We start from the raw sequence: 23,977 nt of genomic DNA, 5'->3' as shown, positions 1-23,977 counted from the left end.
CAGTCTACGCAACAGTTTGCTTGATTTGTCTCCCAATTGGTATATATTCGATGTTGTGACGCTAACCAAATTATTTTCGCCTCAACCATAAGGTGTTGCAGCTGTTGCTCTTTGAGGGACAGATTGCACTGAAGGGTGGGAGTGGGATTATGTATATATCGTATCTCTAAAGATGTATGCTGAGCCTCCATCTCAGCACGCTGGGCGGAGCGCTTATGTTTTTCATTTGCCCAGTAGCTGATATCTGCCCCCCTCGGATTGTGGGGTTTAAGGCTTCCAAAAAGGGTTTCTTTGGACGAGACCAAGCCGACGTTTATGTCTAGATTCTCTTGGATTGCGTGCCCAGACACTCTTGGTAATCGTGGTCTCGATGGTGCCATGGAGACATTTGCCACCTAAAGGAAGGCTTTTGAAATTGTAGAAGTAGTGTCACCGTGACCGGGGAGTGATCAGATAACCCTCTGGGGAATTTATGGACTGTTTGGCCTGAAAAACTAAACGTATTAAACGGAAACCTACCCAGAAAATCGCCAAACAAAATACAATATTAACTAAGGTTTTTAAAATTGTCCAGATTCAGGGGGAAAAGGTCATTTTGTCCGGTGTTCTCTCATTTCATTCTGGTACTTGTAGTCCCCTGTTTATGAATGAGAAAGTAAAGAAATTAACAGATCTAAGTGAGACACTCGAGCATGACATGGTCCACTTTGCGAGCTCTCTTAGAACAACTGAAATTGCAGCCTCTTTCAACTTAAGCCCTCCGCTCTTAAGTGAACAGTACTATAGTGGTGCTTCACATAAACTGAAGATTTTCAGGTGACACACGACTTTAGCATATTCTGTTTTTTAGGTCGAGCCTAGGCAGCGCATGGGCAGTCTGCAAGTCCTACTGTATTCATTGTATGGGCTTTAAACATGCCCAGCGCTTTTGGTTGGTTGTTTGGCCTGCCTTTCGAAATTCCGGTGCTCTGATTGGTGAGTAGTGTACATCTGTCCTGAATTTGGGTTCTTGGTTCCCTTCAGTGGCGGCCCGTCCATTGGGGGCGTTGGGGCGTTGCCCCCCCGCCTGCACCCGCAGCTCCCTCGGCGTACTGCACTGATCTAAAGTAAACTCTCAGGGGAGGGACAATGCATCATGCCTGTCAGTCAGCATGATACAGGACCGCCCACCCCCTTCAGAGTCTGAAGGGGGTGGGCGGTCCTGTGTCATGTTGACTGACAGGCATACGGCATTGTCTGGGGCAGGCTGCAGCCAGCAGCACACAGGTGCGCATGAGTGGGAACAGAGGCACATTTTTCGGCCTTGCCTACGCAAGCGCACTTGTGCCTGCTCGGCTGGCGCATGCCCATTAAAAGAGCGAAATCTCGCTCTCCTAATGGGCAGGCGGGCAGAAAGCAGCCATGCCCTGTGTCAATCCTGCTGGACTGGCTGAGGACGGGTTTCCGCTCCAGTGTGAAGGCGCCAAAGTGAAAGGTCCCAGAAGAAGATGCGGCGCTGACCGGCGGTAAGGTAAGTTAGTTTTTGAGGCGCAAACAGCTTCACACACCTCCCTACCGTGTTCCTAGTTAGATGCACCAGAACCACTTCTACTGGAATCATTACCTCTGCTTGCTTGTGAAAATGTTATCTATGTAAACACGAGAGCCGCACAGTAAGGAAGAAACCGCCCAGTGTAATGTTCATGTTAACAGTGTGTCCAACAGGTTTAGTGGGAAACAGCACCACAAAAATGACGTGGACAGTGGACTCATGCACACACTTAATCCTGGGCAATTCCCTATCAAATTGAAAGACCTTTCAGCTTGCATATGCAAACATTTTATGTCATTTTATGTAGCGCGAACTCGGCTGCAGGCATTAGACCACTTTATTTGAGCACCAGGTTACATTATACAGGTGCAGATGTTTTTTTGCGCATGGGCGATTAAGTGATTTTTCCAGAAGCACTGGACTTTTAGCCGACGCTGGGTTCCGAACCTAAACATCCTCTTCCAAAATCGGCAGCTCTGGCCGTTACGCCGCATCTCCTCAATCCGCACTAGCCCGGAAACTGGCGCTGCAGCATGTTTCTTAAATCGGAAGCTTCATGCTTGATGCATGACAAAAAAGCAATGAGTTTGTATAGCCCTTTGGTCTGGTTTGGCATGAAGCAAACAAACAAACAAGAACGCACAGCTGTTTTAAAACTCACACTCTGTAGGGCTGACTTACTTTGTAGAGACATGGCATCCCTATGCAGTGGGGCAACGCAAAATGTGGGAGCACCCTTCAGATTATGAAGAGGGGCCAGAGTCTTCCATTTTTTTAAATCACTTTATTTTGCATTTTCAAGGTACAAACGAGGCGGCGACGGGATACATTTCGCCTGCACATTCCAGTGGGACACGTGTTAACTCCTCAATTGGTCCCTGAGAGCAGAAAGAGTCTGCTGGGTCACACACTGCTTTAATTGGGCACACCCAAATATCTTTAAAAAAATGTTGCAGTGAGTTTGTTCTTGAGATCGGAAATGGTTAATTTTGTAGACTACAGTGGAAACAAAATTCGTATTGTGGGCGTGTGATGTGCCAAAGAGCAGAAACAAGAGGGTAAAACGTTTTTGGACTAAAGTTAGCAGAGTGCATATTCGGGCAACTTTGCGGGGCGCTGGTTGTTTATTGTGCAAGAGGTCGATGCTTTGTTGATTGTCTGCACAGACGGCTCGTGTGTGACTCAGCGGGTGCTGTCATTGTGGCTTCAAATGCATGATGAGCAGTCATGTTAGGAAACTCACCCACACCAGACTCGGGACCTTTGCGATTATTGGTATACGACGGCATGCCCCACACATTGTGCGCTCAAAAACACGTGGACGTCCAGTTAATTACACATTACACCCTATTTTCAAAACAACAAACTTCTTTATAGCTATCTGACGAATCATTAATCTTTGTTTTTAAGTGTTTATGAAGATGTAACTTTATTTTTTACATCGAAGCAAATATTAGCATGCTGCCTTTTGGAAAGGATGTATTTGTTCAAATAATTCACATCTTCGTAACTAACTTTCAACCAAACCAGTAAAAAAGCAAATGGGGTTCTCAGCATATAAACTGTTTTTGTAATCGTGCATGTGCATGTGACTCAAGTGAAACGAGACTACGTCCCCCAGAATACACCAATTTGTTAATTGAAAACGCAGGACTGGTCCAGTTGGCTGCCGTGGATCCTGCCACGTTTGCAGCCATCACACATACGCCAGTCGCTGCTAGGGTGTGCTCAGCCTGTGCCCTTGTGTCAGAAGCAGCTCTGGGCCTGCAGCACAGGCCTTCGGCAGCAGCAGGTAAACGGAGCAGGCGTGGAAGGAATCGCTCTACAGGGGACATTTAGAGAAAGAGGCAGTGACACATTGCGTTGTTACTAGAGGGATGAGAAGGAGACCAGCTCATTTCCCCGCAGTACGTGCCAAGCTGTTCTGTGATGTTTCTTCACTCCCTGTGGCGTTGTGCTCGTGGTGCATCCTCTGTTACCATAGTTCCAGGTGATGCACCACATCCACGCTCCAGAATGTTAGGTTACTGTCTGTTGGTGAAAGAGGCCTGACTGGAAAGGACTGTCCTGCTTGTCCTCTATTAAACTTATATGTTTAATACTTTATTTGGATTCCTCGTTCATTACAATATGGCGACAGAAGATGGGATCTACTCATGATTGACAAGCAGGGAGATTGAGAACCTACGCGATATTTTATTATTTATTTTTTTTTTTAAAAAAAGACAATCTTCATCTCTTACTCCTTTCTTGGACTTTAAACGTCAGAAAAGTTTCTGAATTCGGAGCTCAAGATCTCCGATGAACATTCGCGCAACGTGAGTAATTTTGTCATAATTTTATGACATTTAAAATTGACTCTTTACCTTCCTTCGATTTAAAGGACCTTCTACCAGTTTTAACTCTCCTGAATGTTTATAGGAGCACTGTTTCAAATTTTTCACGTTATTACTCCTAATTGGGTTTTTGTTGTCCTTTCACCAAATTTGTTAAAATTCATCGTATTCCAAGCAACAAACCCGCTTAAATAACGGTTCGTACCTGTGCATCCTTTAAACGTATCAAACATTCCAGAGCGGGAGACGAGTGACATCGCTGACTGCACTACCTCATCTGCATTCTTCATCTCCCTGAGCTAGAATGTCTCCTAACCGGATGCCGTGAACAACGTCCTTCGTCACTACGTGATCAGGGTCACGCAACGTGCCTCCATTTTGTTGCAAGTTCAACGCTGCAGTTGATTCACCGCGTTTGAAGTACTTGTCGCTTCGGGAATTTCACCTCGTTGGAAGCATTTGAAGGCGCTTGTTACAGTTCAAACATTTTCCACTCGTTTTTAAAAAAAAAAAAAAACATTCAAGGTACTCGTACTCTTTGGGGCGCTAGAGGGCGCCGGACGAGATGGCCGCACTCGCGTGAGGCTCCGTCTAGACCTTACAATATTCGCCCATTTATCCTGATACCCCGGCGCTTTTGCCCTGCACCCCGGTGGAGCACGAACCGCTGCCCTCTGTGACTGACTAGGGCGAGCTGTGAAGTGATTGCAGCTATCCTGCGGGCGCCCGGAGCTGAGAGGTTCCAGGCCGGGACGAGGAGGACGGCGACTCCGGCGGGCGCGGACCGAGGCTCCGCTGCGAACCAGACCTTTGCTGCTGTTCCAGCCTGCGGGAGCGGAGCCCTGGTGACGGCGCGTTGTGGCTGAGGAGGCGGAGAGGCGGAGCGGACTACGGGAACCCCTGGACGGGCTGCGGCTCTCTGGACGGCCTGGACTTGGCCCTGCTGGTCCCGGTGAGTGGGGCGTGGGCGCTACGCTGGCCCGGTGCTGCGGAGGTGGTGCTAGGCCGCGGAAGCCCGTGCCGCGCGGGGGCCGGGGAGAGGGTCGGCTGGGGAGCGGAGCGGCTGAGAGGGGCGAAAACTTCGGCGAAGCTGCACTATGGGCTGCCAGGGACAATCTACGTTGCCGCACATGTGGCGCTGGGAGACCTGCTGCGCTGGGTGAGGCGGGCCTGTAGGGCGTCCGCCATCTTGGGGCCTCCTACCACCGGGCACCTGTTGGCAGCACACCGGCGATCAGCTCATCGACAGCGCTGCCTCTCCTGATATTGGCATTGTCCTAGAGGGGTCACGGACCCTGGAGCCTTTCTGTGCCGCCTCTCTGTCGCCCTGGGCGCTGCGCTCTGCTGCCCATATCTGCACTGTGGGCCTACTCGAGGACTGCCTGGCACGCCTTGCTTGCTGGGGCGACGACACGGCTTGGCCTGGACTGGGGGTGCTCATCGGCCTGGGCCTGGACATAGTCCGCAGCGTGCGGTGGCTGCACTCTGCATTGCTCATATTTTGAAAGACTGACCTAAGATAACTGCCCTGCACAGCTGAGTTTCGGACCGCGCTGAGCCACGTCGCAGTCATGGGAAGGCCTGATAGAAACCAGCCGAAAATTACCTTTGACGCAAAAAAGACTGCGCATTCATCCTCCCAGGCGCCAGCGGACACCGACCAGGGTGGGGCTGTTGGGGGTACACCTAACCTGGAATCCACGCTGGTAGCTATGCAGAAGACTCTGCAGTCTATTGAGGGCACCATGGAGTCTGTAAATCATCGTCTTGATCAGATGGCAACACAATTTGACCGCCAGAACAAGCGGATGGGAGAGGTAGAACAGCGAGTTTCCGCCACGGAGGATGGTCTGGCCACGGTCTCGTCCAAAGTCTTCAGTATGGAAAGAGTGCTGGCGGTCATACAAGCGAAGAATGAGGAGTTAGAAGGGAGGTCCAGGCGGAACAACGTTCGCGTTACAGGCCTGCCGGAATCCACGAATGTTGGGCGCATGGAAGACTTCATGGAGCGCATGATCGTCGACATATTCGGGGCGGACCAGCTGTCCCGTGTCTTCATTGTGGAGCGTGCGCATCGGTCCCTAGCTAAGAAGCCTCCGCCAGGAGCGCCGCCGAGGCCTATTGTGGCAAGGATCCTGAACTATAGGGACCGAGACACTATTCTACGGCTCGCCAGGGAGAAGGGCTCCATAGACTATCAAGGTAACAGACTGGAGTTTTATCCCGACTTCACCATGGCAGTGCAGACGGCACGTAAGGAATTCACGTCGGTGAAACAATTGCTGAGGGCGGAGAACATTGCTTATGCCATGCTGTACCCTGCGCGTCTTCGGGTTGGGCCTCCATCGGATAACAAGATCTTCTCCTCGCCCAAGGCAGCTCTGGACTATGCCAAAAAATTGACAAAACGTGCTAAAGAACCGCCTGGACGTCATGAAGGGGATGATGAGCGGCTGGATGAACAGGACTGACCTGCATTGATCTGCTGACTATGTCGATGGGGGAAATGCGGAGTATTGCATTGGGTTCCCTCTATAGCGATGTTTGCAGTAATTGCTGAAGTGCCGCTCGGGCATTTTAGCCCCTGGTACTCTGTACGTTGTTGCTATATATGTTGCGCGAGGGGGAGCGTTATGGTGAATCCTGCCTTTGCTGTGGCTGCCATCCCGCAGTAGCGGGGACTCTCTTTCAGTGAAACTCAGCTAAATGTGGTCTGTTATGCAATATGTGCTGCTGCGCTGGATGAGGGGACCTCACTGGGGCTTAGGCGATATTCTTGGAATGTGAACGCTTACAGGGGCGCCCAGTGTAATGTGCAGCTATGTGAATACCATCGGGTCTGATGCTCTGACCGCGGGGGCGGGTGGAGGGGTTGGGGTTGTTGTCAACGGCAATGGTCTGCACTCTCGTCAGTTCTGGCGAGGGTGGTGTGCCACTACGCCTCCAGATTAGGGAGATCCCCAAATGTTGCTGTTTGCGTTGTTGGGGGTTACAAAGGGGGGGGGGGGCACGGGGAGGCTTTGGCAAGTTGGGAGTGCTGAAGTGGGCGGCCGGATGGGGGATGGGTTGTGGCAACTAGTTGGGTTGTTGATGTTTTTCCTGGTCAAGGGGATTGAGACTGAGTCATCTTTGAGCTATGAGTGGGGCTGCACTTGGTGGCTCCGGGCCTTCCCAAGCACCAATGGGGCTATATCTAGGAGGGTAGGAGGTAGGGGAGGGATTGGAGAGCAGGGGCAACCGAGGATGACCGCACTGCTGGGATACTTACACCTTAGGCGATATGGATAGGGGGGGTATTATCACGTGTGTTACATGGAATGTGCGAGGGCTGAACAAGCCGCAGAAAACTAGACAAATGCTTGCCTTTTTGAATAGACATGGGGCGCAGGTGGCATTTTTACAGGAGACGCACCTCAAGGGGGCAGCGGCCGAATTGGTGGGCAAACAGTGGGCGGGAGCGAGGTGGGCCACGTCATACTCTTCCTATGCTCGTGGGGTAATGATTCTGATCAAAAAAAATGTTCCATTTGAGGTGCTACATGAGGAGGTGGATCAGGATGGTAGATTTATTGTTTTGCAGGGTAAACTGTGTGGCACGTTGATCACGCTTCTTAATGTCTACGGTCCTAATATAGATGACCCTGATTTTTTCATTGCACTTTGGAACAAACTGTATAGCCTGCCATCGTCAGCAATCCTCTGTGGGGGGGACTGGAATGTCACATTGGATTCTGAGTTAGATAGGAGACACGATCGGCCTTGTGACCGAAAGAGAGGGACGGATGCGGTGCGCGAGGGTATGACTGGGCTGCAACTGTTGGATGTTTGGCGCTTACAGAATCCTGGCAGGCGGGAGGGAACTTGCTACACATCAGCGCACGATACGTGGTCGAGATTGGATTATTGGTTAATGACACGGGATGTGAGTGGATGGGTGCTGAATGCGGAACACCTGCCCCGAACGCTTTCGGACCATGCCCCTGTCGCACTGAAGCTGCGGATACCGACGCATGCTCCTGCCCCATTCACCTGGCGACTCTCCCCTGGAGTGTTAACGGATCAAGTGCTAAGCGAGCGTCTGCGGCAGGTAATTGAGGAATTCTTCGAGAACAATGTGGGCTCCGTCGATAGTATGATTACGGTGTGGGAGGCCTTTAAGGTCTCAGTGCGGGGTGCATGTATCGGGTTGCGGTCCGGGGTCCTCACGTCCATCAGAGACTCTATGACCAAGCTAGAAAGGGAATTGTTGGCTTTAGAACGCCGGCTCGAGGAAGGGGCCGACAGCGCATTGCTGGCGGATGTACGGTCAAAGGTCACGGAATATAATGACTTGGCAGACCAGGAGGTGAAATTTCTATCCAAACGCGCCACAGCCAGATATTATGGAGAGGGGGGTAGGCCGGGCAAGGGATTGGCTGATAGGATTCGAGACCCTTGGGCTAGACACTGCACTGTATCGGAAATTGAGGATCAGGGGACTGTGGTGACTACGTCGGATGGCATACTTGCCTGCTTCTCGAGGCACTATGCGCAACTCTATGAACATAGAGAAACGGCGGAAGAGGCAGACAAATCGCGGTATTTGGAGGACGTGGCGCTGGTATGGCTCTCCAGGGGTCAACAGGAATTCCTCATGCATCATGTTACCGAGGCGGAATTCAGGGACGCGATAGCAGCCCTGCCGAATGGGAAAGCGGCTGGCACAGATGGCCTGCCTTCCGAATTTTATAAAACATATGCAGATTTGCTTATTCCGCGGCTGGCCATGGTCTTAGAGGAAGCTTTTGAAAGGGGACGACTTCCGGAAACTATGAGGGAGGCACTATTGGTGGTGCTCCCTAAACCCGGAAAGCCTCTAAATAGGTGCGAGTCATACCGTCCCCTCTCACTGATAAACACTGATGTTAAAATAATAGCCAAAGTGCTGGCCACGAGACTGCGTCTCCTCCTCCCGGTTATGGTATTGCCCGATCAATCGGGGTTTATCCCCCTCCGGTCCACCACTCACAACCTGAGGACCTTGTTCGCCGTGCTACATCTCCTTAAGCCAGACCTGGCCGCGGTGGCAGTCATGCTTGACGCCGCCAAGGCTTTTGATTCAGTGGCCTGGAAATATATGCTGGCCGTTCTGCATCGGATGGGAGTGCCTTTCTTCTTCACGTCACTAATTGCCCTGTTGTATACTGCACCCACGGCGAGAGTTAGGATTAATGGTCACGTCTCTGCCCCCTTTCCAATACAGCGGGGGACAAGGCAGGGCTGCCCTCTGTCGCCCCTGCTTTTTGCCATCATGATGGAACCGTTGGCCTGTGTGTTGCGTCAGAGATATGCGGAGGCGGCGCTGAAGTTCCCTCTCAGATCGTTGGCCGTATCAATGTACGCTGACGACATGGTCCTATATGTCAGGGACCCGGCGATTCACCTGGAGCGCATACTTCGAGAGTTCATTAAATTCGGCCGGTACTCAGGACTGTCCATAAATTGGGACAAGTCAGTGGTACTGCCACTCACGGACGTCACTCACCAGGTGCCATTGGAATTCCCGCTGGAGTGGGCAACGGAGTCAATTAGATACCTGGGCGTTTGGGTGCACAGGAATAGCCAAGAAGTTATACGGGCCAACTACGGCGTTGCCATTTCCACCCTGGAAGATCAGGTGGCGAGATGGACACGTCTCCCACTGACTCTGGCGGATCGCGTATCTTTGATTAAAATGGTAGTGTTGCCGAAATTTCTTTACCTATTTGTCAACATTCCGGTCCCGCTAAGATCACACTTCTTTGCGAGACTGCGATCCCTGCTGATAACTCTCACCTGGGCCGGCAAGAGGCCGCGAGTGACTTGGGAGGTACTGACCAAGCCGTACGCTCTTGGTGGGTTTGCCCTGCCGGATATGAGACTTTATTATCTTTGCGCACAGGCACAGTTTGCAAGTTACTGGATACACTCTCCGCCGTACACTCCGCACGTAGCGTTGGAGGCGAGTGCAGTTCTGCCGTATCCACTAAGGGCTATGATAGTAAATAAGCACTCAGTGTTTGAGAAGGGGGAGATTGATACCGTGCGCCTCACGGCGACTGCATGGACTACCCTGGGTAAACGGGCTGGCAGACTGCCACTATACGCCCCGGCCATGCCGCTACTTTACCACTCGGATATTTCTGTCTCGGGCGAGCCGGGAGGGCTGCAGACTCTGCGGGAGGCTGGACTACAGACTATGGGGGACCTATTTCCGGGAGCGTCGTTCCTCTCCTCTCAGGAGATGACCACCCGCTCGACGAATGCTACTATGTCCACCTTTGTGTATGTCAGACTGCGTGCTGCTGTGCGTGACTTATACCCAACATATCCGGAGGAACCTTTGGCCCTAGGAGCATTGCAGTTGCTCTATACGATCAAGGACAGAACTAAATTGCTTTCTAAATTATATAAGGCTGCACAGGAAGATGAGGGTGGAGGGGCGACCCTAGCTAGAGCAAGATGGGATAGGAGTCTCCCGGAACCGCTGAGTGATGACGACTGGAATGAATGCTGTGCTATGACCGGAGGGTATGTGATCAATGGCAACTTTCGCCTTCTGCATTATAAATTTTTACAACAGTGGTATTATACGCCGACTCAACTGGTACGATATGGGCTCAGGGCTACTGCTCAATGTGTCCGCTGCGGAGCTGAGGACGCTGACTTTATACACCTGGCCTGGGGTTGCCCACGCGTCTATGACTATTGGAAGGAGGTGACTGAAAGGCTCGCTGTCATGGCCTCAACTGAGGTAAAGCTGGATGTACGCCTGTGTCTGTTGGGCATAGCCTCTGGGGTGGCTGCGCCATCGCGGCGACTTGTGGTGTTGGCGCTTCAATTAGCCAGAAGGAGGGTTGCTATGGTCTGGGGGGCTAGGAGAGCGCCTGAGGTGCAACTGTGGCTGAAAGATATGGCCTATTCCAGGGACCAATTGAACTGTTATTATGACGAATTACCGGAGGCATCTCGCCCGAGAGACGTCTGGGCTCCGTTTACACTCTATATGCTTTCTTTAACAGACACTGATAGCGACGAGAGTGTGACTGCTGCTTTATCAGACTGCGAAGAGGGAACGGCTTGAGAGGTTTTTTTGGGACGGGACGACTGTTTAGCCCTGTATATGGGGTGAATGCCTGGGCGGTGATCATGGCAGTGAGAACGTAGTGGGATGCAGGGCCTGGCGTGATGTCCACAGTTGCTGATCCTCGCTATGGCATCTGGTTGACTCTGGGAGGAGGGTGAATGTTCCCTATCTGGGTAGTGCTGTTAGCCTTGCGTTGTCTTAATCACCCTGCCACATCATGCTTCCTAAACTTGGACTACTCTCTGAGACCAGGATGGAACGGGGGGGGTGGGGGTGGGATTTGTTGATGTTACCTTTCTTTATAAAAACTGAAAATTAGACCGAGATCACATGGGGGCGTGCGACCGCAATCTATGGGTGCGCTTTAAATAATACATCTGGATTAACTGTGAGTGCCTACGTGAGCTGAGACTTTTAGACTCCTGCAATTGTGCCTCTGGCGTTTGATGTCAAGCTTGTATGATAACTGTGGTACACCGATTGCGGCCGGCCCCAACAGTGGGTTGTAGGCACTCCGCTGTGTATATGAATAAGGTGCAATAAAGGTCTGCCAAAAAAAAAAAAAAAAAAAAAGAAAAGGTACTCGTACTCTTTAAAAAAAAAAAAAGATACAATTTCGTTTTTTTGACATTTTTTCAATCGACGATTTGTATTATTTTTCTCATCGAATATATTACAATTTCTTGTGTTTTACCACAACGGTGACATGCACACCATTTCGCATGTCTATTGAAGATTTCGGTGACATGCACACCTTAAGAGTTGGTTTATTATTTTAATTGTACCTTATTGTATATTCTTCATATTCCTACGTTACACTAAAAAAATTTTTGCAGGTTGTTTCTGATTGATAATTCTCCAATGGCATCACAGGGTGGGCTAAATACTCCTATTCCATTTTTATCTCGACCAGGTGAACCTTCTATTAAATGGTCAGATTGGAAAGTATATTTCTTAAACTATCTAGAAGCCCTTGAAGAAGAACAAGATGATGTTTTTTCTCAAAAGAGGAAAAAGAAAATGCTCCTACATAGCTTGGGGCCAGAAGGTAATAGAATCTTTAACCAGATGGAGAAAAAAGTTAGGGCTAATGAGGATAATGTATTTTCTGATGCTCTTGATGATTTGGATGTACATTACCACCCTCCAGTTTGCGTAGGGATAAGCCGGTACGAGTTTTTTAAAAGGAAGCAAGGAAAGTCAGAATCTGTTGAAGATTATGTTTCCTCCCTTAAAAAATTGGCCATTAATTGTGAGTTCGGTACTCTCCATGATAGTTTTGTTAGAGATCAATTGGTCATGCACTCCAACAATACATCTATTCAGGAGAAACTCTGGACCAGTGGAGACTCTCCGCTTAATGAAATCTTCGCTATGGTTAGGAAGGCAGAAATGTCCAAGAGGTGTGCTAAAGTTGCCCTCAAGGATGATGATAAAGATAATAGCGCAACAGTAAGTAGAGTAACTAATAGTTACAAAAAGAAGAACAGTTTTAAATCCTCCTTCACAAATAAAAATAATACTAACCCTGGTCCATCTCATAAGAAAGAAAGCATTCCAAATTGTTTTAGATGTGGTTTTAACGGTCATTATGCAAATGACCCAAAATGCCCAGCTCTAAAATCCAAGTGTAATTTCTGTAACAAAATTGGGCATTTCTCCAAAGTGTGTAAATTCAAGTCTGGCAAGGACAAGAAGGTTGTAAAGTGTGTTGATGACTCTTTAGAACCTGATATGGAAAATGATGAGGCATCTAGTGATGATAGCATTTTTTGTATTCTTGACTTTTTAGAAGATGACAATGCTGCTTTGAACGTTAAGGGTAAACTTAAGAAACCTACTTGTAACATCTTGATTGGAGGTGTTTTAATTAGCATTGTACCTAACTCAGGCTCTCCTTATACAATTGTCAAACGTGACATCTGGAAAAAGTCATTTGCTCAGGTTTTAAAAAAGGATTTACTCCCACCTGACATCAAACCAGTTACATTTACTGGCGAAAAAATTCCTATGGTTGGGTTTGTAGAGGAGATTTTTGAATTCCAAGGGCGGAAGTGTTTAGGCAAATTATATGTTGCTGAAGTGGGTCCTTCCGTTCTGGGCTGGATCGATCAAGGTGCCCTTGGCATCATCCTAAATGCTAGTAATGATGTTCAAGTCCTAGTTCTTGATGAAGATAACAAGGAGTTTTTAGACAAATTGACTTTGCAATTTCCAAAAGTTTTTTCAGGGGATATTGGTAAATTAATTGGCTTTACTCATAAGATTGTTTTGAAAGATGATGCCAAACCTCTGTGCCACAAAGCAAGGAACATTCCCTTAAGTATCAGGAGTGATGTCATGAAAGATTTAGATATATTAGAACAGAAGGGAGTCATTGAACCGATAGAAAGCTCCGAATGGTTGGCTCCATTGGTCGTCGCGAGGAAACCTGATGGCCGTCTCCGCTTATGCATAGATTCAAGAGACCTAAATAAGAACATTGTAATCGATAAATTTCCTCTTCCCAGGATTGATGAACTTTTAGCACAAAGCTGCGGCGTCAAGTGGTTCTCGTCTATAGACTTGGTATCAGTGTACCACCAAATTCCCCTACATGAGTCTAGCAAAAAACTTACGGCATTCATAACTCCCTTTGGATGTTATCAATTCATACGAATGCCATTTGGCCTAGCTTCAGCAGCTGCAGTTTTTCAACGAATTATGCATAAGATATTCAAAAGAATGGAACACGTGACCTACTTCCAAGATGACATACTTGTAATGGGCAAATCTAGAGGCGACCATGATAATAGATTGTTTTCAGTTTTAAAAACACTTGAATGTAATGGTCTAACAGCCGAACCAAAAAAATGCAAATTTGGGATGAACTCGTTGACCTATTTAGGACATGAAGTGGGTGAAAATGGTATTTTTCTAAAAAAGAAGCTGGTTGAAGCAATTGAAAATGCTCCTGTTCCCTGTTGTAAGGACGACCTTAGGTCATTCCTGGGCATGGTTGAATTTTATTCAAAATTTGTTAAAAATTTTGCTGACAAAACATTTAACCTCAGGCAATTACTTAAATTGAGATCAGAATTTGTTTGGAACGACATTCTGCAAAATGACTTTCACAACATAAGGAAAGAGATTGTTAATGCATTTCCTCTTCAGGCATTTGATCACACTCTACACAACATCATTACTACCGACGCTAGTGGTAAAGGGTTGGGGGCCGTCTTTTCACAGTCTAACGAGATTGGCCTTGAAGTCACAATTGCTTTTGCATCTAGGTCCATCACCACTCTTGAAGGGAAATTCTCAGTCATTGAGAAGGAGATGCTTGCTGTTGTGTGGGGTATTGGAAAGTTCAGACAATTTATTTGGGGCACCAGATTCACATTACGTACTGATCATAAACCCCTTTTGAAAATCCTTACCTCTGAAGGAATGTTAAAAGCCACTCCAAGACTTGCAAGAATGAGCCTTAAGCTTTTAGGGTATGTGTATGATGTTGAGTATATTCCCGGCAAAAAGAACATAGTTGCTGATTATTTAAGTCGTTCTCCCTTACCAAGTTGCGATGATCCTTATGATTCCTTTGAATCTAGTGAAGTTGCTGTCATCCATGAGGATTTTGACCAGCGGTTAGTGGCTATTTCTAAAAATGACTGGGAATTGTGCTGTGATGGTGATGAAATTCTGAACTCTGTTCGCAATTTTGTTGTCAATGGATGGCCACGCAAATCAAACTTGAGGGAAGAGTTGAGACCCTTTTGGGAAATCAGAGATGAGCTTTGTATTGATGATGCCAATCACTTATGTAGAGGTGAGAGAGTCATTGTTCCTTGTTCCCTAAGAAATAGGATCCTATCTATCAATCATGAAGGTCATCTTGGCATCATGAAGTTAAAATCAAGAGTAAAATTATCGTACTGGTGGCCTGGGCTGGACAAAGAGGTTGAAAGATTTATACAAAACTGTGATACTTGTGCCAATTCTGATAAATCCTTACGTGTATTTAAACCTAACCTTGGATTTAGACATATTCCTATGTACCCATGGGAAGACTTGAGCATGGACTGGCTCGGTCCTGTTGAAAATTGTGAAGGCAACATTAAACATATTCTGGTTGTAATTGACAATTACTCTAAATGGCCCGAAATTGAAATATCTGAAAAATTTGACACCAAGGTTGTTGTAACCTTTCTACGCAGATTGTTTTTGCAAGAAGGTATCCCCAGAAACATTTTAACCGATAACGGTCCACAATTTAGGTCAGAATTTTTCCTGAAATTCTTGGGAAGGAATGGTATAACTCCCCAAAAGACTCCTGTTTACCATCCAGCTGGCAACGGCATGTTTGAGAGGTTTAAAAGGGTGATCATGGGAAGCATCCAAGCCTCTATTCATGCTGGTAAGGACTGGGAAAAAGAATTGTTAGAAACTATTTGGGCCTATAGAATCACCCCCACATGCACCAATTATAGCCCTTTCAGGATCCTTAGGGGTAGGGAGCCATTCACTAAGGATAATATTACCTGGAATTCTAAGAAAATTTGTGGGAAGTGGTCTCCTGCTTTAGTCCGTTCTAAACTGAGGAAAATACAGGATTCACATATTAGTGATTATGGTAAGAAGCACACCACCTGTGAGGCCGATCTCAATGTAGGTGATTGGGTTAGAATTAAACTGGACACCAAGGTCAAGAACGGTCAGAGCAAATTTTCTGATCCATTGCAGGTTGTGGAATTGTTCTCCAAGTCTGCCAAACTGAGTGATAATCAAATCTGGCATCATAACAGATTAGCAAAGTGTAAAGGTAACTTTTCTCGCATGAAGTCTGACTCTGATCTTAATTCCTCTTTTGAATGGTTGTGGGATGATGTCTTGCAGGATTGTAGTACTGGGAATGGAATTGTGAGGGCCTCTACTAGTAACACATCAGTACCCTCTAGTAGTAATTTACTGGTTCCTTCTCCACAGTTGCCCGATTCTTCTCAACTGCCATCTCCTAGTTTAACTACATTAACGCATTCTTCACCTATTCATAATCTGAACACCACACGTACTGGTAGGGAAGTTAAGATTCCTGCCCGTTTCAGGAGCTATGTAATGTAACCTATTGTAATTTTTGCTTTGTTTTTTTTTGGAAGAAGGAGTGTGGGTTACATTGTTTATTATTCTTACCTTTTGGTTTTACTTCACTGTAATGTTACTTTACCTTTCTGTTTTACTTCACTGCAATGTTTCTTCACTTATTTATTAATGTAGCATTAATGTTCTTTTTTCTGTTATTGTAAAGAAGGAAGATGTGGCGTTGTGCTCGTGGTGCATCCTCTGTTACCATAGTTCCAGGTGATGCACCACATCCACGCTCCAGAATGTTAGGTTACTGTCTGTTGGTGAAAGAGACCTGACTGGAAAGGACTGTCCTGCTTGTCCTCTATTAAACTTATATGTTTAATACTTTATTTGGATTCCTCGTTCATTACACTCCCCAACCCCTCTCAATGTGGATGTTTATCTGGTAGTATGAGGAGGTTAGGCTGTGTAGTACCTACCGTTTTGTGTACACCCACACTGGCTTCTCAGAAAAGGTACGTGGTTACCAGTGCAGACCAGCTGTAGTGTTATTTAATGGCAGTCTGAACAATATATGCATGTATTTCTTTTCAACCTTCCGCCCGCATACGGAGCTGTCATCAATGCGGTTTTGCATTCTGCCTCCTGGTCTCCTCGCCATCGATTCTGTTTGTCCGTTCACTCACAAGATGTCATCTTTTGTTTTAGGCATTACTGTTGGTAGGTGATGAGAGTAGTAGCTTTTGTCTGTACTGGTCGTGTCATTTTCAGTTTCATCGCAAGGCGGGTATTGCATGTTCTTGCATATTGTTGCTGCTGAAGCCAGGGCTGCCCACAGTTTTATGCTAGGTCCATAGGTTTTGCACTAGTTTTAAATAAATTTCAGTCCAGTTTGTTTAATACTGCTGTTTTGGCCACTACCTGTGTTTTTCAGTGAGTAGACCTTTAGCTGACGTCTAATGGCATTAGCATGTATACACAGATATAATGTGTGCATAAGACGCCAGTTCTGGGCATAATCCTCCGTGCTCCCTATGCGTGTTTTTGCTTGCATTGCATGAGCAAATGTTTTTTATATTGCACAAAACAGTTACAAGTGTATCGGTGTGTTCACAAGTAAATAGGGGCAAATGATAACATCAGCATACGCAAATATTGTCCTCTATAGCTCATAAAATTTGACAATTTCTCAAATGATGATTAATTCAATTGTATTGCTTTATTATCCTTCCTGCTTTCTTAAATTTGCTTGAAAATGCACCATTTGTCCACTCTTTTTTCAAAACTTTCTCGAGGGGAGAACCCCTCGAACCCCCTGTAGGTTCTTTGGGCATCCTCGCTACGCTGGTTAGCCGCAGTCGGGTACCACAATAGGTTTACGCCCCACCACTTTCAAATGTCACCAGCCGCCACTGGTTCCCTTCCAGCAGAATTCACTGTTTGTACCTTTTTCTCGGCCATATCTGGCTATATGTTGCCTCCTTGCTTGCACCCCCTCCTTCCCAACATTGCTTTTTTTCTTTTCTCCAGAGTTTTATATAGCGTTAACTTGACCCGAAGGTATCAGAGCGATTTACATGAGCACCAGTTGCATTACAAAAGGACACATTAATTCTTTGTTAGGCACCCGGAGATTAAGTGATTTGCCTAGAATCACAAGATGTCGAGCGGACACATTCATTTTTTGTTAGGCACCCGGAGATTAAGTGATTTGCCTAGAATCACAAGATGTCGGGCGTCCCTGCCGAGACTTGAACCCTGGTTCCCCAGCTTCGAGGTCGACCACTCTAGCCGTAAGACCACATCCTCTCCCTCATCCTACCTGCTTGCACAAAGATTTAAAAGATGCATTATGGATCTCGATTCACCAACATGCTAGGGGTAGCATAAATAACTTCTTTCCCTCAGTGACATGACAGGAATTGTCATCAGATGATCTTTGACAGCAATCACAGGAAGTGATTTTACACGACTTCTGACCACACACCATCACACAAATCAACATAATTGTTAAGAATTGTATAATAAGTGCACAATGAGTAGTTACTAAGGTAACGTGTGTTTTCTCTGTACCACCTACCGTATTTTCCGGCGTATAAGACGACCCGGCGTATAAGACAACCCCCACTTCCTAACATCCCACAGTCCCCTTTCTATCTCCATGGACTGAGGAGATCATGTGGTACTGACGCTCCTCTCCTTCCGATGAGCGTAAGAATTACGGAAGGAGAGAGAGATCAGCACATGTGGAGGAGCGCCTCGTCTGCCTGGGGATGTGCAGCTGCAGTCTAGGTAGGGCTCACGGCGCCATTTGTTTGCTTTTAAAACTTGCGCAGTGTTAGAGTTGTCTCTGGCTGGCAAGGGGCTGATATCGTGTTGCACAGTGCCACCATCGCCTATGTAACGTTCGTTCTTGTGTACTTCTGCTCTGCTCATTAGCCTGTACCGTAACTATAATTTATTTTCAAGACCGCCTACGTTCTTCGTTCTTGTGCTGGAGTTCCCTAAGCGGCACCCATTTCAATTGAGAAGCGGTCTGACACCCTCGGGTGAAGTCCGCGCTATGTAAAACATACCGTCAATTTTGGTACCCGGCGTATAAGACGACCCGACTTTCCAGAACATTTTAAGGGGTTAAAAAGTCGTCCTATACGCCAGAAAATACGGTATATTTTAACTAGGGTATTGCCGCAATATGCCAGATGCTCAGTCATCACCTGCCCAGGTACAGCCATCATATACCTAACACAGTATATGCAGGTACAGCCTAAAACACCTGGGCGCAGCCATCGTATATCCAGCCTTTTATTCCTTATCTGTTCTTGCCAGTATTTGACTGCAATTCAGTTGCTGATCCTTCATCGAATGTTCAGTGTAACCTTCCCTCCTGCCTCCAATACTCTAGTCCAACCTCCAGAGCCAAGTAACACCTCCCGGGCTCAGCACCGGTGTCCAATGCCTGGTGCAATCTCCTTGGGAGCAACCCAAGCTGTCCACCGCCTAGTCTGCAGTAAGTGTACTCAAGTTTGATGTTCTAAATGAGGTCCAACAGATCTTATTTTACCACTTTTGGAAATAGGATTTACGTACCTGTCTAATGTAATGTCATTAGTGCATTGAATTACTTCTGTAATCCATTATTTTTCAGTACGATGTTAAAGTCACAAAATTATTAAAATGTGTCTTAAAACAATGGACAATGAATAAACTGACAAGTAAAATTCAATGTCATTTGTGCAAGCCATTCAGTATTGAGAAGCAAAAAGGCTGCCTTGGTATTTAAGGAACAAAACATGTCACAAATAGAGTACTTGAAGCGCAGTTCAGCTCTGTTGTGGTACACATTAAATTTAACATGCTGAACACTTCTCAATGTTGCTGCTTTATTATAGTGGTAACATGAAAGGCATAGTTGGACAGTGTATGTGCATATAGTCAGCTTCTTGATAAAATACAGATGCTTATTAGCACCCCACTCAATGGCATTCATTTTCTTTCTTCCAAATAACTCCTGGTTTGGCGAGGCTGGGCTTAGATGTTGACTATGGGGTCAAGCAAAGACAGCTGTAATGTATGCATGAATCTACTGATCATGCCTGGAATAAAATTATGCAATGTCTGCACTTCTCAGCAGAAGTATTGTACTATTAATGGACAGTACCAGCACTTCTTGGAGGATATTTGATGACTAATTACAGTCAGTCAGTCAAAAAGCTTTTATTATGGGTTGATAACCATAAAAAGACATATTTACACATTTACGAATAAAAAGATAAAAATAGTTACAAGTACTATAAAATCCTACAAGGATACTGAATTCATACAAAAGTTAAAAGGGATAAAAAAAATACGGACATAAAATACAGTGGGACTCACAGTGGGGGGACCCAAGCGATTTGTTGAGAAAAAAAAAAAAACTCCCGAACTACATTGATCATAAAATCACCGGAACAGTAATTACTCGTTTTACAGATTTTAGTATTGCACACCTTGAATACCACATAGACAAGAGGAAGCTTGCTGTTGCAAACACTGTCAGAGGAGTGGTATCATATTTAAGAATTCTAAAAACCTCCCTGTAGTCCCTTAAGCCCCTGTACTGACAAAATTGGATAATCCATTTGGCTCTTGACCTTGAGTACGAGGGGCAGAAGAGCAGAACGTGCAGATCTGTCTCTCTGCTACCTGTGCACCCTGGGCAAGAACTCGCTGGAGATGGGGCATTTGACCACTTATGTGTACCACCCCTAAAAGGCAATGAGCCGTGCCTGAACTGGATGTATAGTTTCTTGGCTAAGGGAGGCTGGATGTCATCCAAATGTTTATCGAAATTAGGATGGGCCTTGATATCCAAGAAGGTGTTGGTCAACCTGACCATGGAGGAGTTTGAAAATGTGAGGGCCATACGGTACCGTTTTAATACCAAACGCAAATATTTCTTAGAGAGCAGGGCGCAGGCCACCTCAGGGGACAACCACAAGTCCCCCATGCCGAGAGCCTCGGAGAGGTGCTCAATGTGCATTTGCCATGAGATCTTCCCCACACCCCCTCTGGACAGAAGATCCCCCAGATCTTCCCTGTAGCTCACGAGCTCAGTATAATAACGGACAATTCGCAACAATCTCCTGGATGGGCACCAAACCTAGAACCAGCTTTAGGGGAGTTAGGGGGGTACTCCGGGGAAGTCTCAAAAGGCGCCTAATGAAGCTGTTCTCAGTGAGGGATAGCGGAGCAGCGCTAGCATGACCCCATAGGTCCGCACCTTAAAGCGCTCCCCTCTCGCCTGGGCTTTGTAGATTTCTACGGGCGGTCCCAACAATTTGGAAGAGGTTTCATTAAAAACCTTTAGGATGCCACCCGAGGATTGGGCCAACTTCAAGTTCGCCTTAGCCATATGAGAACCCCAGTCCATTCTATCATTTAGGGTAACCCCCAGATAATCAAATGTGGGCACTCGGTCCAGCGACATTCCGTCCAAATGTGGGTGGGGACAATTAGATTGTTTCATGTTATAAACCATGTACTTGGTTTTAGAGAGGTTATTCTCTAGGTTCCTCATCCCGCAAAAGCGGCAGAAGGCCTCTAATGTGCGCTGGACACCCCCAGATGACTTTGACAATAGGTGGGTGTCATCATCGAACATCAAGGCCGGAATTTTCCACCCAGCTAGGCTGGGAGAATCCAAGTCTCTTGCTCCCAGTAGGTGTGCTATTAACCATGTAGGGAAGAGGGAGAAGAGCGTGGGGGCTAATACGCACCCCTGCCTCACTCCCTTTTCCACCTGGAAGGGAGCTGACAATTCTCCACCCCTCCCGTACCTCACCCTAGCGTACGCACCCTAATGCATGCATTTAAATAAGACACACAGGTAGGCCGGGGCACCCATCTCAAGTAGTATTGCCCAAAGCTTATCCCTCTGTACCAGGTCAAATGCGGACCGAAGGTCCACAAAGATCAAGTACAAACTACCAGCCCCTAAAGTAACCGTCTTCTAGTATACCAGCAGTAGTCTGAACAGTTGGTCGGTCGTAGAGACCTTTGCCCGAAATTCTGCCTGGAGGGAGGTTAGGATGTGATGGTCGTCCATCTAACTCTGCAACCTGGTAAGGAGGACATGGGCAAAAAGTTTCTGCAGGACGTCAATCAAACTAATGGGGCGGTAGTTTGCCGGGTCCAGTGAAGAAGATTTCTTATAGATGGGTATGATTTCTGCTCCCAGCCAGGTCGGGGGAATATCCAGACCCTGTATAAAGGCATTAAAAAATCACAGATGTAGGGGACCCATACCCTCTGCTCGCTCCGGTAAAGATCACCGAGGATCCTATCTAGGCCCGGTGCTTTCCCCGGAGTCAAGCTTCTAAGTGCCGCCTTGACTTCCAAGAGCGTGCAGGGGTAACAATCATGATCCATACCCTCAAGATGGGCTGGTTCTGGTATGCTTATTTGGACATCTGTATCCACAGAAGAATCCAAAGGTCTAAGTGAATAGAGGGGCTTAAAATGGGCAAGCCAAACCTCTTCACTGAGGTTAGGGATAATAGCAGACGTCCCTGCAGCCGATCCCCCACGGACCAAATTCCAGAAACGCCTATAGTCGCGGGCGTCAAGCGCCGCTCTAATTCTTTCCCCATCTATCAGCCTCCCACTCGGACCTAGCCTCTCTAGTCAATCTTTTATATATTTGTCTAGAGTTTCTAATACTTGACTGGGTCCCCAGTTTCACCTCCTTTATCAAGGTAGTTTTGGCCGCCCTACAGTTTTTGTTGAACCAATGATCATGCTTGGTTGCCCTAGGCCTGCCAGTATTATAGAAAAAAAAATACTCGGCCAGTAGACTAAGAAGCGTGTTGTGAATATGCTCCAAGGCCAGAGGGTAAGAGGGCTCACAGTTGCAACTCAAGAGGTCACTTTCCCCTGCTAGGGCACCTGCTACATGATTGTAAATCTCAGCTAACATGTCCGGCGCTAGCGCACCTTCGCCCACCTGATGCGTCTGCCCCCCGCCACTTGAAACAATTTCGGGTTAATGGGCGTCACCGCTCTTCCCTGTTCTTTTTGATTACCCAAAGGGTTGACTAAGTACAGTGACAGTAAGTTATGGTCACTGTCGACCCTTGGGATTACAGAAAAGGCTTTTACTCGGACCCAAAATTCCACATTAACCAGAATATAATCGATTGTCGTACTTTTCCCTGGTCTGTTAAAGGTGCATAAACCCGGGATGTCAGGGAGAAGTCTGCTATTACAGGCCCTTAGAGAGTATGTGACAACCAACTTATTGATCGCAAGGGCCAGAGGCAGTAGACGCTTTTCCGGATACATAGAACATTCCGGGATAAGCCAAGTGTCATCCCCTTCCGAAGTGACAGAGGGGATCCCCATGAGCGGTTCGAAGTGGCAATTAAGATCCGCACCAATGATTTTGTGGTAAGACGAGGGAAAGGAGAGTAGGAGCGCCTCCAGAGCCTCTAGGATGGATAGTCCCAATTGATGGGGATTGGGGCGTAAATAGATGTTAATCACTGCCAGTACCATACCATTCTTGAATGTAAGTATAATGCAGAGAATGTCTGGGCAATGGGAGTCAATTACCTTGGCTGAGCACCCCAGGTGTACTGCCACCCAAATACTCAACCCCCGAGGGTCTTTCTCTTGGTCTCTGCACAGCCGGTATGTGATAAGACGCAAAACCTAACCAAACAGGAGCAGACAGGAGCCAAGTCTCTTGGAACAGACAGAGATCGTATCCATCCATCAACTCTCCCCACTTTGGGTTATGCAGCATCGTCCCCAGCCCCGCTACGTTCCTCGACCCAATCAGTGAGCTATGAAGCGCCTCTCGTGCTGGGGGGACCTCAATGGGTTTTCGAAGCACCAAGGGGTATAGATATTATACGTGAGCATGTGTCCAACTCCCATCCACCTCCTATGGGCCCAGAATTTTGTGATGGTATGGAAGTTGATGTACTAGACCACATTAGACTAGGAACCCATTCCATTGGCCCTACCTCAACACTTATGCCTCCCACAGCATATCTCCCCGTTGTGTTCGGGGCCATTCTATCGACCCCCCGGGGTGATGGTAGTCAATCCACGTTACTCAGGGCCCTGTATCTGTTGCCCACTGGGATGTTATACTCTGGATCACAACCGACCCTGCTGTCATAACAGGAATAGGGTTGTTCCGGCCTGGCTGGTACCCGAGTACGTGGGTAGAAGTACCCCAGGTGGCGAGTGTGTATTGCACCCGCAATAGCAGGCCCACCACTACCTAATATATATTTGACCACTCCAGGATCCCTAAAGTTGATGATTATACAGTCACTACCAATATCTTTAGGTCTGGTCCCTAACCAACTGACTCTACCTGCAAATAAGATCTCCCCCCTGACCAGATCCCATTAGGGGTCTGTGCCTGTTTAGCCAGAAGATGATTTTATT

This window comes from Lissotriton vulgaris, chromosome 9 (genome assembly GCF_964263255.1).
Source record: "Lissotriton vulgaris chromosome 9, aLisVul1.2, whole genome shotgun sequence".
In the NCBI taxonomy this organism is placed as follows: domain Eukaryota; kingdom Metazoa; phylum Chordata; class Amphibia; order Caudata; family Salamandridae; genus Lissotriton; species Lissotriton vulgaris.
The sequence above is the reverse complement of the archived record's forward strand: the minus strand, read 5'-3'. Positions refer to the sequence as shown.